Source organism: Balaenoptera ricei, chromosome 8, assembly GCF_028023285.1.
Source record: "Balaenoptera ricei isolate mBalRic1 chromosome 8, mBalRic1.hap2, whole genome shotgun sequence".
Taxonomy (NCBI): Eukaryota; Metazoa; Chordata; class Mammalia; order Artiodactyla; family Balaenopteridae; genus Balaenoptera; species Balaenoptera ricei.
The window spans coordinates 99,987,336-99,999,776 of record NC_082646.1 but is presented as its reverse complement, the minus strand read 5'-3'; the positions used below and the strand labels follow the sequence as shown (position 1 = coordinate 99,999,776).

Genomic DNA, 12,441 nt, shown 5'->3' with positions numbered 1-12,441 from the left:
CTTAGTAATTGTGGCTCACGGGCCCAGCTGCTCTGCGGCATGTGGGATCCTCCCAGACCAGGGCTCGAACCCGTGTCCCCTGCATTAGCAGGCAGATTCTCAACCACTGCGCCACCAGCGAAGCCCGGCAGGCGGATTCTTAACCACTGTGCAACCAGGGAAGTCCCCCTGCTTGGGTCTTTAAATCAAGAGCTAAAATTAGGTAGCACTCGGGGCTTCCCTGGTGGTGCAGTGGTTGAGGATCTGCCTGCCAATGCAGGGGACACGAGTTCGAGCCCTGGTCTGGGAAGATCCCACATGCTGCCGAGCGACTAGGCCCATGCGCCACAACTACTGAGCCTGCGCGTCTGGAGCCTGTGCTCCGCAACAAGAGAAGCCACGATAGTGAGAGGCCCGCGTACTGTGATGAAGAGTGGCCCCCACTTGCCACAACTAGAGAAAGCCCTCGCACAGAAACGAAGACCCAGCTCAGCCATAAAATAAAAATAAATAAATAAATAAATAAGCAAATATGGTTAAGAAAAATTAAAAAAAAAAAATTAGGTAGCACTGCTCTAAGCTAAAGTGTTAGTTTGATCACAAAGTTTGAGGAAGGAAAGCTACAAAACATAAAACATTAAAATTCAAAAAAGCCATATTGGAACCATTTGGTTTTGATGCAAGAGTCCCTCATACCTCTTTGGCAGTACATCTTGAGGGTTTTGCTACATTGATTACTCAAATGGATTATCCTGAAAAGTTTAAATAATTATTAGTCTACTTTTTTTAAGAAGACTGGGAGGTTTATGTATTTTCTTAGATTTATTTTACATGGAAAAATGTTACATAAAATAATTGATGTTTCAGGGATAAACCTCTGATACCTGGCAAACTTGGCTGTCTAGAACATCTCTTTCTCTAATTTGTTTTGCTGTTTTATTTCTTTTATGTATTTATTTGCAGTGTTTTTTTTGTAATCATTTCATGTCCTTATTCACTTAAAATATGAAGTCTCTCATTTTTAGATTTTAGGAATTTTTTTCAGTACTATAATTACACACTTTTCTTCTGGTCCTTTTTCTTATGTGATACATTCCTTTTAAACAAGAAAGTCTCATGAAAACCCCCTAGTCTAGAACTAGCATGAGTTCTTCATTTGGGAGTAAAGACCAGATCCCATATCAGAAATCTCTGAGCAGTAAGGGAAAACAGTTCTTTTATGCTTTAGAGGACTGCCTACTTACTTTGAGCTATGTTTAATATGGGGGTTCCTCCAAACGAAATATGGACAGTCCCCTTGAGTATTATAAAATGACATTTACTTGTTTAACTAGTAGTAAATCTGCTTTCTATAGGATAAAAAGGAATAGGTTGCTTATACATCCAATGAAATGGTTTGTTTTAGATCAGAGAAGACTTGCCTTACTTGGTCCCAAGAGCTCTAAGCTAACTTAGGCCTTTCTTGAACCAGAGGACTGAAATGTGGGTTTGGTTAAGTCTGAAGTCTTTCTAAAATCTCTAGATAACTCTGGGATGATGCTTATAATAATAACACAATAATGATAGCCACTGTTTCTTGAGTGCTTGATATTTGCTGTGCCATCTGTTAATACTACTTCCTTGCATAAAGTCACTGGCTTTGTATGATCTGGCCCTTTTCAGTCTGCCCTTTCTCTCAACTCCTGTTTTGGCCACATGAGTTGCAGTTCTGTTCTTTGTCTTGCCTAGCTCTTTCAGGCTTTCACACACATGCCTGAAACATTCTCTTGTTAAATCTAGTCATTATGCCTATGCCTGGCTAATCCGTATTAATTTCCTTTAGTTCTCAGCCTAAATATCACTTTCTCAAGGAGACCTTCCCTGACCCTCCAGTCTAGATTAAGTGCCTCTGTTACACCCTCATAGTATTGCCCCTGGGCTACTGTATTTCACTTCCTGTACTCAGTAAGTAGGTAAGTGCCTAATACAGAATAGCGTCAGATCATGAGATGCTACTCTGTATTAGGTACTTAGCTACATACTAAGTGTACTTGTGGGACAGAGGAGTAATATGAGTATTTGGGGGGATTCTTAACAGGTATAAAGCAGAAATCTCATTTTCACTTCAACAGTTCACCATTACAGTTAGTTGAATCACCTTAGGCAAGTTAGTTAACCTCTGTGCCTCAGTTTTCTCGTCTGTAAAATGGGGCTAGTGTCAGTCTCAGAGTTATGAGAATTAAATGAGTTAGTATATGTGAAGTGCTTAGAATAGTGCCTGGCACATAATGAATGCTCCAGAAGTATGTATTAAATAAGGAACCACATGAAGATGGTACTGTTATGATGGATAATGAAACTGAGGCTCAGCTAGTGTGTGACAAAGCAAGCTTTAGAACTCACATCTAACTCCAGTGCCCAACACAACAGTTTAGATTGAATTTAATTTTGACTAGAGTGCTCTATAATAAGATTTATTACAAGCAACTGTTCTTCCTTGACTTTACCAAATGAAAGATTCTAAAATTAAAATTTCCCTCTTTTAATGGATTTTATAATCAAAAAGTAGGTACTAAGAAAAGTGACAAAAATCTTATAAATGTTTTGAAATCTATTACTTAATAATTTTTCACTTTGAAAGTGGGTTTACTTTAGAATTCCATTAAATATATCATGTTTCCCTCTTACATTTGAAATACGCATTCAACATACAATATTTTATTTATAAACTCAGAGAACACATTTATTGTATATTTAAGACTTCTATGATTTGATGAAATTGTGCTATTTTAGGAATTATGTGTTAGAGGACGAAGCACTCTGCTAGATGCTGGGGTAATAAATAAGATTCAGGGGGCTTCCCTGGTGGTTCAGTGGTGAAGAAGCCGCCTGCCAATGCAGGGGACATGGGTTCGAGCCCTGGTCTGGGAAGATCTCACATGCCGCGGAGCAACTAAGCCCGTGTGCCACAACTACTGAGCCTGCGCTCTAGAGCCCGCGAGCCACAGCTGCTGAGCCCACATGCCACAACTACTGAAGCCCGTGTGCCTAGAGCCCATGCTCTGCAATGAAGAGTAGGCCCCTGCTCGCCACAACTAGGGAAAGCCCGTGTGTAGCAATGAAGACACAACGCAGCCAAAAATAAAAAAAATAAATAAATTTATTTTAAAAAAAAAAGATTCAGATCTTTCTTTCAAAGGAGATATGGTGTCCAAAAAATGTTAAGGGGAAGAATTGAGGCTTATGGGATGAGATAGACAGATCCAGCTTCAAGGTGCCAGGCTGGAATTTTAAAGTTTTAGAGCTTTTAAAAACATGATGATAGAAAATATTGAAGCTTGTTGTTTAAAAAAGAAAAAAGACATGGCTAGGTATTACAGTGAGAAGTAAAAATTCTTTAGCTAGTCCCATAGACACTGTTTTAAAGTGGTCATAGTTAAGTTTTCTATGGATCCATCCAGAAAAGTTTTATGTGCTTTCAAACATGTACAATGTTGTATTAGTTTTCTATGACTGCTGAAACAAGTGACCACAAATTTGGTGGCTTAAAACAACAGTAATTTATTCTCTCACAGTTCTGGAGTCCAGAGTCCAAAATTTAGGGTGAGTAGGAGTTTAGGATTAAAATATACACACTACTGTATATATAAAAGAGATATCCAACAAGGACCTACTGCACAGGGAACTATACTCAGTATCTTGTAATAACCTATAATGGAAAAGAATCTTAAAATACATACATATATATATGTGTGTGTGTGTGTGTGTGTTTATGTATGTGTGTATATCTGAATCACTTTGCTGTATGCCTGAAACTAACACAACATTGTAAATCAACAATATTTCAATAAGAATTTTTTTTTAAATTTAGGGTGAGTCTTACTGGAGGCTAATATTGAGGCAAAGCCATGCTTCTCCAGAGGCCCTGGGGAAGCACTCCTTCCTTGCCTCTTCAGCTTCTGGCGGCTCTTGGTATCCCTTGGCTTGTGTTGCATCACTCCAGCCTCTTCTGATCTTGCTCTTCTCCATGTTCACATCGCCTTCTCTTCTGTGTGTGTCAAATTTCCCTCTGTTACCCTCTTATAAGGATACATGTGATTGCATTCAGGGCTCACCCAGATAATCCAGGATGATCTCCCCATCTCAATATCCTTAATTTAATCACATCTGCAAAGACCCTTTTTCCACATAAAACATTTAAAGTTTTCAGGGATTACAGCCCAATATCTTTGGGGGTCATTATCAGCCTACCACCAATGTGTATGACCCTCTTTTTTATTTTTACTAAACACAGAAAAAGGAATTAGACTTCATAGGCTATCTTCCAAATTTCTTTTTAAAACTTAATAATAGATTTCTTCCACATCAGTATTTAAATATCTTCTTTAGTCTTCTTTGTCTTTTTTTTTTTCTTTAAATACCTACAGAGCATTTTGTTGAATAGACAAGTATCTCACTTTTTTTTTTTAATTGCAGCTTAAAAAAAAAAGCATGTAACATAAAAATTACCATCCTAATCATTTTAAATTAACTACATTCACACTGTGGTGAAACACATCTCAAAAACTTTTTCATCTTGCAAATCTTATACACTGTACGCATTAAACAACTTTCCTTTTCCTCCTTCTCCCAGCCCCTAATAACCACCATTCTACTTTCTGTTGCTAATTTAATAGTTTAGATACCTCATATAAGTGGAATCATACAATATTTGTCTTTTTGTGACTGGCTTATTTCACTTAGCATGATATCCTCAAAGTTTATCCATATTGTAACATTTAACCGGATTTCCTTCCTTTTTAAGACTACTATTCCATTGTATGTATGTACCACATTTTGCTTATCCATTCATTCATTCTTCTGTGGACATTTGGGTTGTTTCTACTGCTTTGAACATGGATGTACAAATCTGAGCCCCAACTTTCAATTCGTTTGTATATATATGTACACACACTCATACATACACTTAGAAGTGGAATTGCTGGATCATATGGTAATAAAAAAATACTTTTTTTGAGGTTACTCCATACTGTTTTCCATAGCAGTTGCACCATTTTACAGTCCCACCAACAGTGTACAAGTGTTGCAATTTCTCTACATTCTTGCCAACATTTGTTATTTTCTGTTTTTTTTTTGTTTATTTGATAGTAACCATTCTAATGGGTGTGAGGGATATCTCATTGTGGTTTTGACTTGCGTTTCTCTGATGATTAGTGATGTTGAGCATCTTTTCATATGATTGTTGGCCATTTGTATATCATCTTTGTAAAAACGTCTATTCAAGTCTTTTGCCCATTTTTAATCGGGTTATTTGGAGTTTTGTTGTTGTGGGAGTTTTTTTTTTTAACATCTTTATTGGAGTATAATTGTTTTACATGTTGTGTTAGTTTCTGCTGTATAACAAAGTGAATGAACTATATGCATACGTATATCCCCATATCCCCTCCCTCTTGCATCTCCCTCCCACCCTCCTTATCCCACCCCTCTAGGTGGTCGCAAAGCACCGAGCTGATCTCCCTGTGCCATGCAGCTGCTTCCCACTAGCTATCCATTTTATATTTGGTAGTGTATTTATGTCAATGCTACTCTCTCACTTTGTCCCAGCTTACCCTTCCCCCTCTCCATGTCCTCAGGTCCGTTCTCTATGTTTGTGTCTTTATTCCTGTCCTGCCCCTAGGTTCATCAGACCATTTTTTTTTTAAGATTCCATATATATGTGTTAGCATACGGTATTTGTTTTTCTCTTTCTGACTTAATTTCACTGTATGACAGATTCTAGGTCCATCCACCTCACTACAAATAACTCAATTTCGTTTCTTTTTAAGGCTGAGTAATATTCCATTGTATATATGTGCCACATCTTCTTTATCCATTCATCTGTCCATGGACACTTAGTTTGCTTCCATGTCCTGGCTATTGTAAATAATGCTGCAGTGAACATTGTGGTACATGACTCTTTTTGAATTATGGTTTTCTCAGGGTATATGCCCAGTAGTGGGATTGCTGGGTCATATGGTAGTTCTATTTTTAGTTTTTTAAGGAACCTCCATACTGTTCTCTATAGTGGCTGTATCAATTTACATTCCCACCAACAGTGCGAGAGGGTTCTGTTGTGGGAGTTCTTGATATTCTCTGGATATTAACCCCTTATCAGATAAATGATTTATAAATATTTTCTTCTCTTCTGTAGGTTATCTTTTTACTCTGTTTATTATGTCCTTTGATACACAAAAGTTTTTAAGTTTGATATAGTCCTCATTGTCCTTTTTGCTTTTGTTGCCTGTGTTTTTGGCATCATATCTAAGAAATCACTGTCCATTCCAGTGTCATGAAGCTTTTCCTCTATGTTTTCTCCTAGGAGTTTTACAGTTTTAGAGCTTACATTTAGGTTTTTAATCATTTCATATTAATTTTTATGTATGGTGTAAGGTAAGGGTCCAACTTCATTCTTTTGCATGTAGCTATCCAGTTTTTCCAGTCACCATTTGTTGAAGAGACCATCCTTTCCCCGTTGAGTGGTCTTGGCACCCTTGTCAAAGATCATTTTACCCTAAACGCAAGGGATTATTTTTGGGTTCTCTATTCTGTTCCATTGGTCTGTTTGTCTTTATGCCATTACCACACTGTTTTGATCATTGTGGCTTTTTAATGTGTTTTGGAATCAAGAAGAGAGTCCTGCAACATTTTTTTTCAAAAGTGTTTTGACTATTCAGGGTCCTTTGAGATTCCATATGAATTTTAGGATTAATTTTTCTATTTCTACAAAAAAAAATGCTGTTGGGATTTTGAGAGAGATTGTGTTGAATCTATAGATTATTTTCTGATATATGGAATGTTATAATACTAAATCTTCCAATCCATGGATATGGGATGTCTTTTCATTTATTTGTGTCTTCTTTAATTTCTTTCAGCATTGTTCTATAGTTCTCAGTGTACAAGTCTTTCATCTCCTTGGTCAGGTTTATTCCCAAATATTTTATTCTTTTCAATGCTATTGTAAGTGGAGTTGTTTAAACTGACACAACTTTGTAAATCAACTATACTCCAATGAAAAATTTTTTTTATTAGTTTATTTTAGTATATGTAAGTTACACCTCAGTAAACCTGACTTAAAAGTTCTTAGATTGGGGGACCTCTTCTCCCTCTGATCCTCTGTTAACGCTACTTCTGACAGCTGAGAATACAGGTAACTAGGAGCAGTCGGGGTTGGGGGGGGCTGCTATACATTTGCTTTTTAGTTTTAAAAGGAATGTAACAGAAAAGGCAGACAGTATTTGTTGAACGTTATGTATTTTATTTACCAAATACTTATGTATAGCAATTAATTCTAATCACTTTACAAATATAATAAACTTAACTCATTTAATTCTCCTAATAACCCAATAAGGTGAAAAAATTCCTCATTTTACAAATAGAAAACAGAAGCACAGAGAGGTAGGAGTTGTCTAAAACCACACAGCTAATAAACGGCACAACCAGGATTTGAACTAAGCATTCTGGCCCCAGAGTCCATGCTCTGAATCTCTAACTTGGCCTCTTTCCTTCACTGAGTATGATCTAATAAAGAATTCCAGTTAATGCTTAAAACTTCTTTCCCCCTTGCTCTGGCTATGTGTACAATAAATATTTTTCTTATCTCTGCTTGCTTTGTTGCAGGAAAAACATTACAGTGAAGAAGGATTTTTTAAAAGCACAAGAAATGCCACCTTTCTAATATATGAATTATCATTTTCCCATGTTTTCTTCCATATATAATATTTGCTAAATCATTTCCTAAACAGTTTCAACTTTGCTCTGTTAAGGAGAATACTTCTATCTGGTAATTTGTTGAATTGTGAAGGTTTTACGTGTCCAGTTTAGTCTCTTCATGGTATAGTAAAGAAAAGGATACAGTAACCAAAATAAGATGGGCTGTGTTTGGGCTCTGATATTTGGTAAGATATCTAAGTATTATTTTAAAATTTTTATATAAAATGTCTTTGCTTTGGGGCAAAAGATATAAATCTGATTGTACTGAGCTGTACAATAAATGGATTTTTTTCTCTCTAAATTCTTAATTCACTAATAAGCACAGCACTGGGTATTATCCATTCGTGTGTGTGCATGTGCACATATACTCACTGCATTATGCTTATTGAAGTTATCTGGACTCCTGTGTCAAAATAAGTGTTGGTCATACCTTTTGTGATAATTATTTATTGAGTATTCATTTGTTATCACACGGAAAAAAGATGAGTGAGCTACATTCCAACCTTTGCCCTTGAGGTGCTCACAATCTAATGGGAAGGCTGATCTACAAACCATTACACTCAGAACAGTGTGATAAGCTTGATACAGACAGAATGAAAGAAGGTCTTAATTACTTAATTCAAAAGTATCATTCACAGTTAAATGCACTTTAAAATGAGATTTTTTTGGCAGTTCAAAATCAGACTAATCTAATCTGAATCAGTTTCTCTTCATGATAACCTTAGCCTAGAATTTTCTAAGACCTTCAGAATAAGGGTAACCTGGGTCTGCTCCTTATTTGAGCAGTCTTTTGGCCTGTCCTTTGGAATCTAAATTTCCACTTGAACCCCTGTTTGGGATGGAAGATGTTAGGGCACTTATAAATGGTCTTTAGCTTTACTAAATTGATTCCCATACAGGTTTGGTGGTGGCTTACGGTTTTAATAAGGTATGTTTATTTGTCAAGATTAGATGAAGGTAACACCGGCTTAATAACCACATAAATTTCTTTCCTGACAGTATAAAGGAGACACAAAATGCATACAGACCTTATAATCTGAGATTGAGGGAAAATTCCTCCTATGAAAAGAAATTTAAAATTCATTAATGACCTGTGGAGAGCTCAGAGACCACTACTTAACTCCCTGAGATATTAATCCAGTTTCTACTACAATTTTTCACAAGAACTCTTCATATTACATTAGATGACTGCACATCACAGTTGTATTTGCACGCAAGATTTCTTTATCTACATAGACTTGTAGTGAATTCTTGGCCAGTGTTTCAAAGATCACATTTTACCCACAAGAAGGAGAATGTTATTTTTCTATTTTGCCCCCTACTTCCGTCTTCTATCGTTGTCTAGGATTCCTCATGTTGTACAGAAGAGAAAGAAGTCACTGAGACGGTGAGGTGAAGCAGTGCAGGCTGTCAGAATTCTTTTCTGTGCCTTTGAGTTGCCATTTGAAAAACACCGCTCAAGTTAATGGAAGAAGCCACTTACATAATGGGGGCTATATATTTACCCTGATGCTTTGACTGTTTCCTGCAGCAACTTTTTTCGCCCCTGGAGGAGGAATTAGGATTGTGATAGTAAGAACAGGTCACCTCCTTTGTTTCTGGAACATTATCTGTGTTGCCACAAAAAAAAGAGGTCCCCACCCAGCTGCAGTGGAGTTTTCCTAGCTGGGCCTTCATTCACCTCTTGCCTTGGAAGCCCTCTGGGCTGGAAGGAGCGAGCACCCTGGGTCCTGCAGACCTCTGAGCAAAGGCACGCTGCGGCCCCTTTAAGCCGTCAGTGTGTGCCGGGGCGGGGGCGAGGTGGGGCGGGCACTCTGACAGTGAGCTCTGGGCCCCGCCCCCGAGGAGGCGTTTCTCAGCGGCCTCCGCACCAATGCCACCACCGCCCCCGCCCGCCCGGTATTCCTGCAGATTCTGCCTCGGACCGTAGGGCCCCGACCTCTCCCTGCCTGGGGAGCGTAAGTGTCAAGCTGCGGGCGAGGGTCAAGCATCCCGTGCCCATGCCGGAAGTCCTGGTGGACTGTACAGGGGACTTTCCTGGCCTATCAGAGGCTAAGGCGGCGAAAGAGCGTAAACAATGCCGGCTGCAGTGAGCTAAAGCCTGGGGCATCTGCTCTACTTCTGGGTGGTGACAGCGGCCCTAGGGTGCTGGTCTGGATATGCAGTGGTTGAGCGGTGCCCAGAACCTAGCTTTGCCCCAGCCTGGTTCCTACTGGGAATGAGGAGAGGATTGCTTTTACCCTGTATAATCCCACTAAGCTAGATGGGTGGAGCTGGATCTAGTGCCCTGGGCCTTGGGTCCTTAGCCTGGGATTTGGAGACCTGGGTAGCCTTGGGATGAGTAAGCATTAGATTTGCAGCTACCTTGGTACAATTGAGCAGTAACTGTCAAAGTTGACCTAATTCACAGCTGGGTTTAGCTCTGTGTCTCCCCAGAGGCCTGTGTTGGTATAGAGTCTCCCTTTTGAAGACACTGACGGTGATCATCTATTAGGGAGAGTCCAGTTAACCCTCTTTCCCACTGATATGAATAGCACGGTGTGAAAGAGTCAGCTATTTACCCCTCTCTGAAGGAACTGGTGGGAGGCCACCATCCCAGGACTAGTACAGCAAGCCCACCCAAGTTTGTTGAGATAACCTACTAGAGGAGCAGTTCGCATTTCTGGCCCCCTGATAATGCAGAATACTACAATAGGATAACACTTGTCCTTGTTAATGAGAATTACCTGGAGGTAGTGAGATTTTTTAAATTAGAGGGAAAGGCTTGTCATTTTTGTTACTGGCTACTTAAGTGATGAGATTTTGTCTGGCTTGGCCAAGTAATAAAATATAAAGTTTTCTGTGACAGTTAAATAATTGCTATGATTCTTTAATCCAGTTGGCCTTCTTAGACATGGTTTGAGTAAAGATTTCTGGGCATGTTTGTGTATTTTGTCTTATCCTTGTTTTATAATTATTTCCTTTTTTTTAGCAAATTTACATCATTCTTTACTGGTCGTTCAAAGGGGTTGCTTTTTGAGTGGGCAGAATTTTTCCTCAAACTTCCCTCAGACTCATTCTGTGCTTCTGCAATAGCATTTCCTTAGCCAGAAGTGAGTCCAGGAATGGTAATCAGATCTAGATCTCTTGTGTTGTGATAGTGAAGAGCTTTTGAAGGTCAAGAGCTTGAGAATTAGCCATAAAATAGTTTCACTGTCATAGCTTCTTCCCAAATAGAAAGCTAAAACAGTATGTTTAGTAGCTGTATAACTATTCTTATAAGATGTCGTGGTACAGGAATTTAAAGTAAAACAACACTACACATGGACCCTTGAGTGATGGGGAAGAGTGGTGGGTGGACTGAGAGATAGGAGACAAAGGTTCTAGCCCAACTCTAACATTACTGATGACAGTCTCCCTGTGCCTTACTTTTAGCTGGTTGATGAATGAGAAAATGCATAGATTGCAGGGGTCTATATGTTAATGATAGTACATAATGCACACTTAAATATTGAAGACTAAACTGAAATTTATTCTAAGTTCAGAGTTTATTCCAAGTTGTGTCTTTATGTATGTCTTTGGAAACATTTCTTAACCTCTGGTCTAAAAATAAATAATTACATCTAAACCTTCTTCAGCAGTAGTGTGGACTTTATGGTATTTGAGCTCTTTGGAAGAATTTTAGATACAGCATTGGTATAAAATGGTAATATTTCTGTGGAACAGATTTATTTTAGCTGGCTCCCTTGCCTTTTCCTTTGTTTTAGGCTAGGGTAAAACCTCCTGAGAGTGCCGAATAATTTGAAATTTCTGAGTATTTGTAGTATTGACTAGACTGAACCATAGCAAGCATCATATATAGGTCAAATTAATTTTATTAATGCTTCTCTTTGTTGGCAATTTTATTTACTCTTAGAGCATCAAACCTTGCTGTGTAATGAAGACTTGGTTTCATACATCTATGTTTATAAAATCCAGAACCCTCTGTTCATTCCTGGTGCCACATTTCCAGCTACTTGAAGATCATGTTTCTCAAGTCTAAAACCAAACTCATCATATTCTTAACCTCTCCTCCACTCCCCCAAAACAAACAACTCAGAACTTTCTTCTGACATTTTCTGTCATTAGCACCACTGTTCTCCAAGTCATGTAGACTGGAGCCTCCTACTAGGTCTCCTACATCCTTAGTTGCTAAGGCTTATTGATTCTGCTTCTTTAATGTAATTCCCTTCAGTCTCCTCTGCTCATCCTTTCCATTCCTAGGAGTCTGGCTTCTATCTATCTTTGTCCTCGAGTACTGCAATAATTTCCTATCAGGATTCTACTTTCTCTCCCTTCCAATTCATTCTGCATAGATTTATCTTTCTAAAGTAATTAGGATCATGTCATTGCCCTGCTTCAAGTCATCAGCATCCTCTGCTGTTTAGCTTAATATTCAAGATTATACATGATTTGACCTTAGTCTGTCTTTCTGGTCTTATACTTAATAAATGGAGCCATTTAGTGTTCCCTAAACATGCTTAGTACTTTTCTACTTCCAAGACTTTGCCTTTCTCATTTTCTCAGCCTAAAATATCTCTTCTCCACTCCTGGTTTTGTTTTTGTTTTTATTTTTTTAAATCTACCTATCATTTATCACTGAGCTCAGATGTCATCCTTTCTATGAGATTTTTCACTGACCATCCCTTGCTTACTGGCAGTTGATCCTGTCTTTGAACTCCCTTAACCCTTATTTGTCTCTTGCTTAGGGCACTT

The 12,441-nt window shown here is 38.4% G+C and overlaps 1 protein-coding gene across 3 annotated transcripts in view; it reads left to right on the top strand.

The window, feature by feature from the left end:
* CKAP5 (cytoskeleton associated protein 5) overlaps positions 1-12,441 on the top strand; it is a 103,551-nt gene that overhangs the window by 8,931 nt on the left and 82,179 nt on the right. Inside the window, exon 1 of one of the 3 annotated variants that reach the window (XM_059931524.1) lies at positions 9,641-9,665. The exons of the other annotated variants lie outside the window; for them this stretch is intronic. The gene's annotated coding sequence lies outside the window, so the exon portion shown is untranslated. Of the gene's footprint in view, positions 1-9,640; positions 9,666-12,441 lie in introns of those variants that run through there. 3 annotated transcript variants of the gene reach the window in all.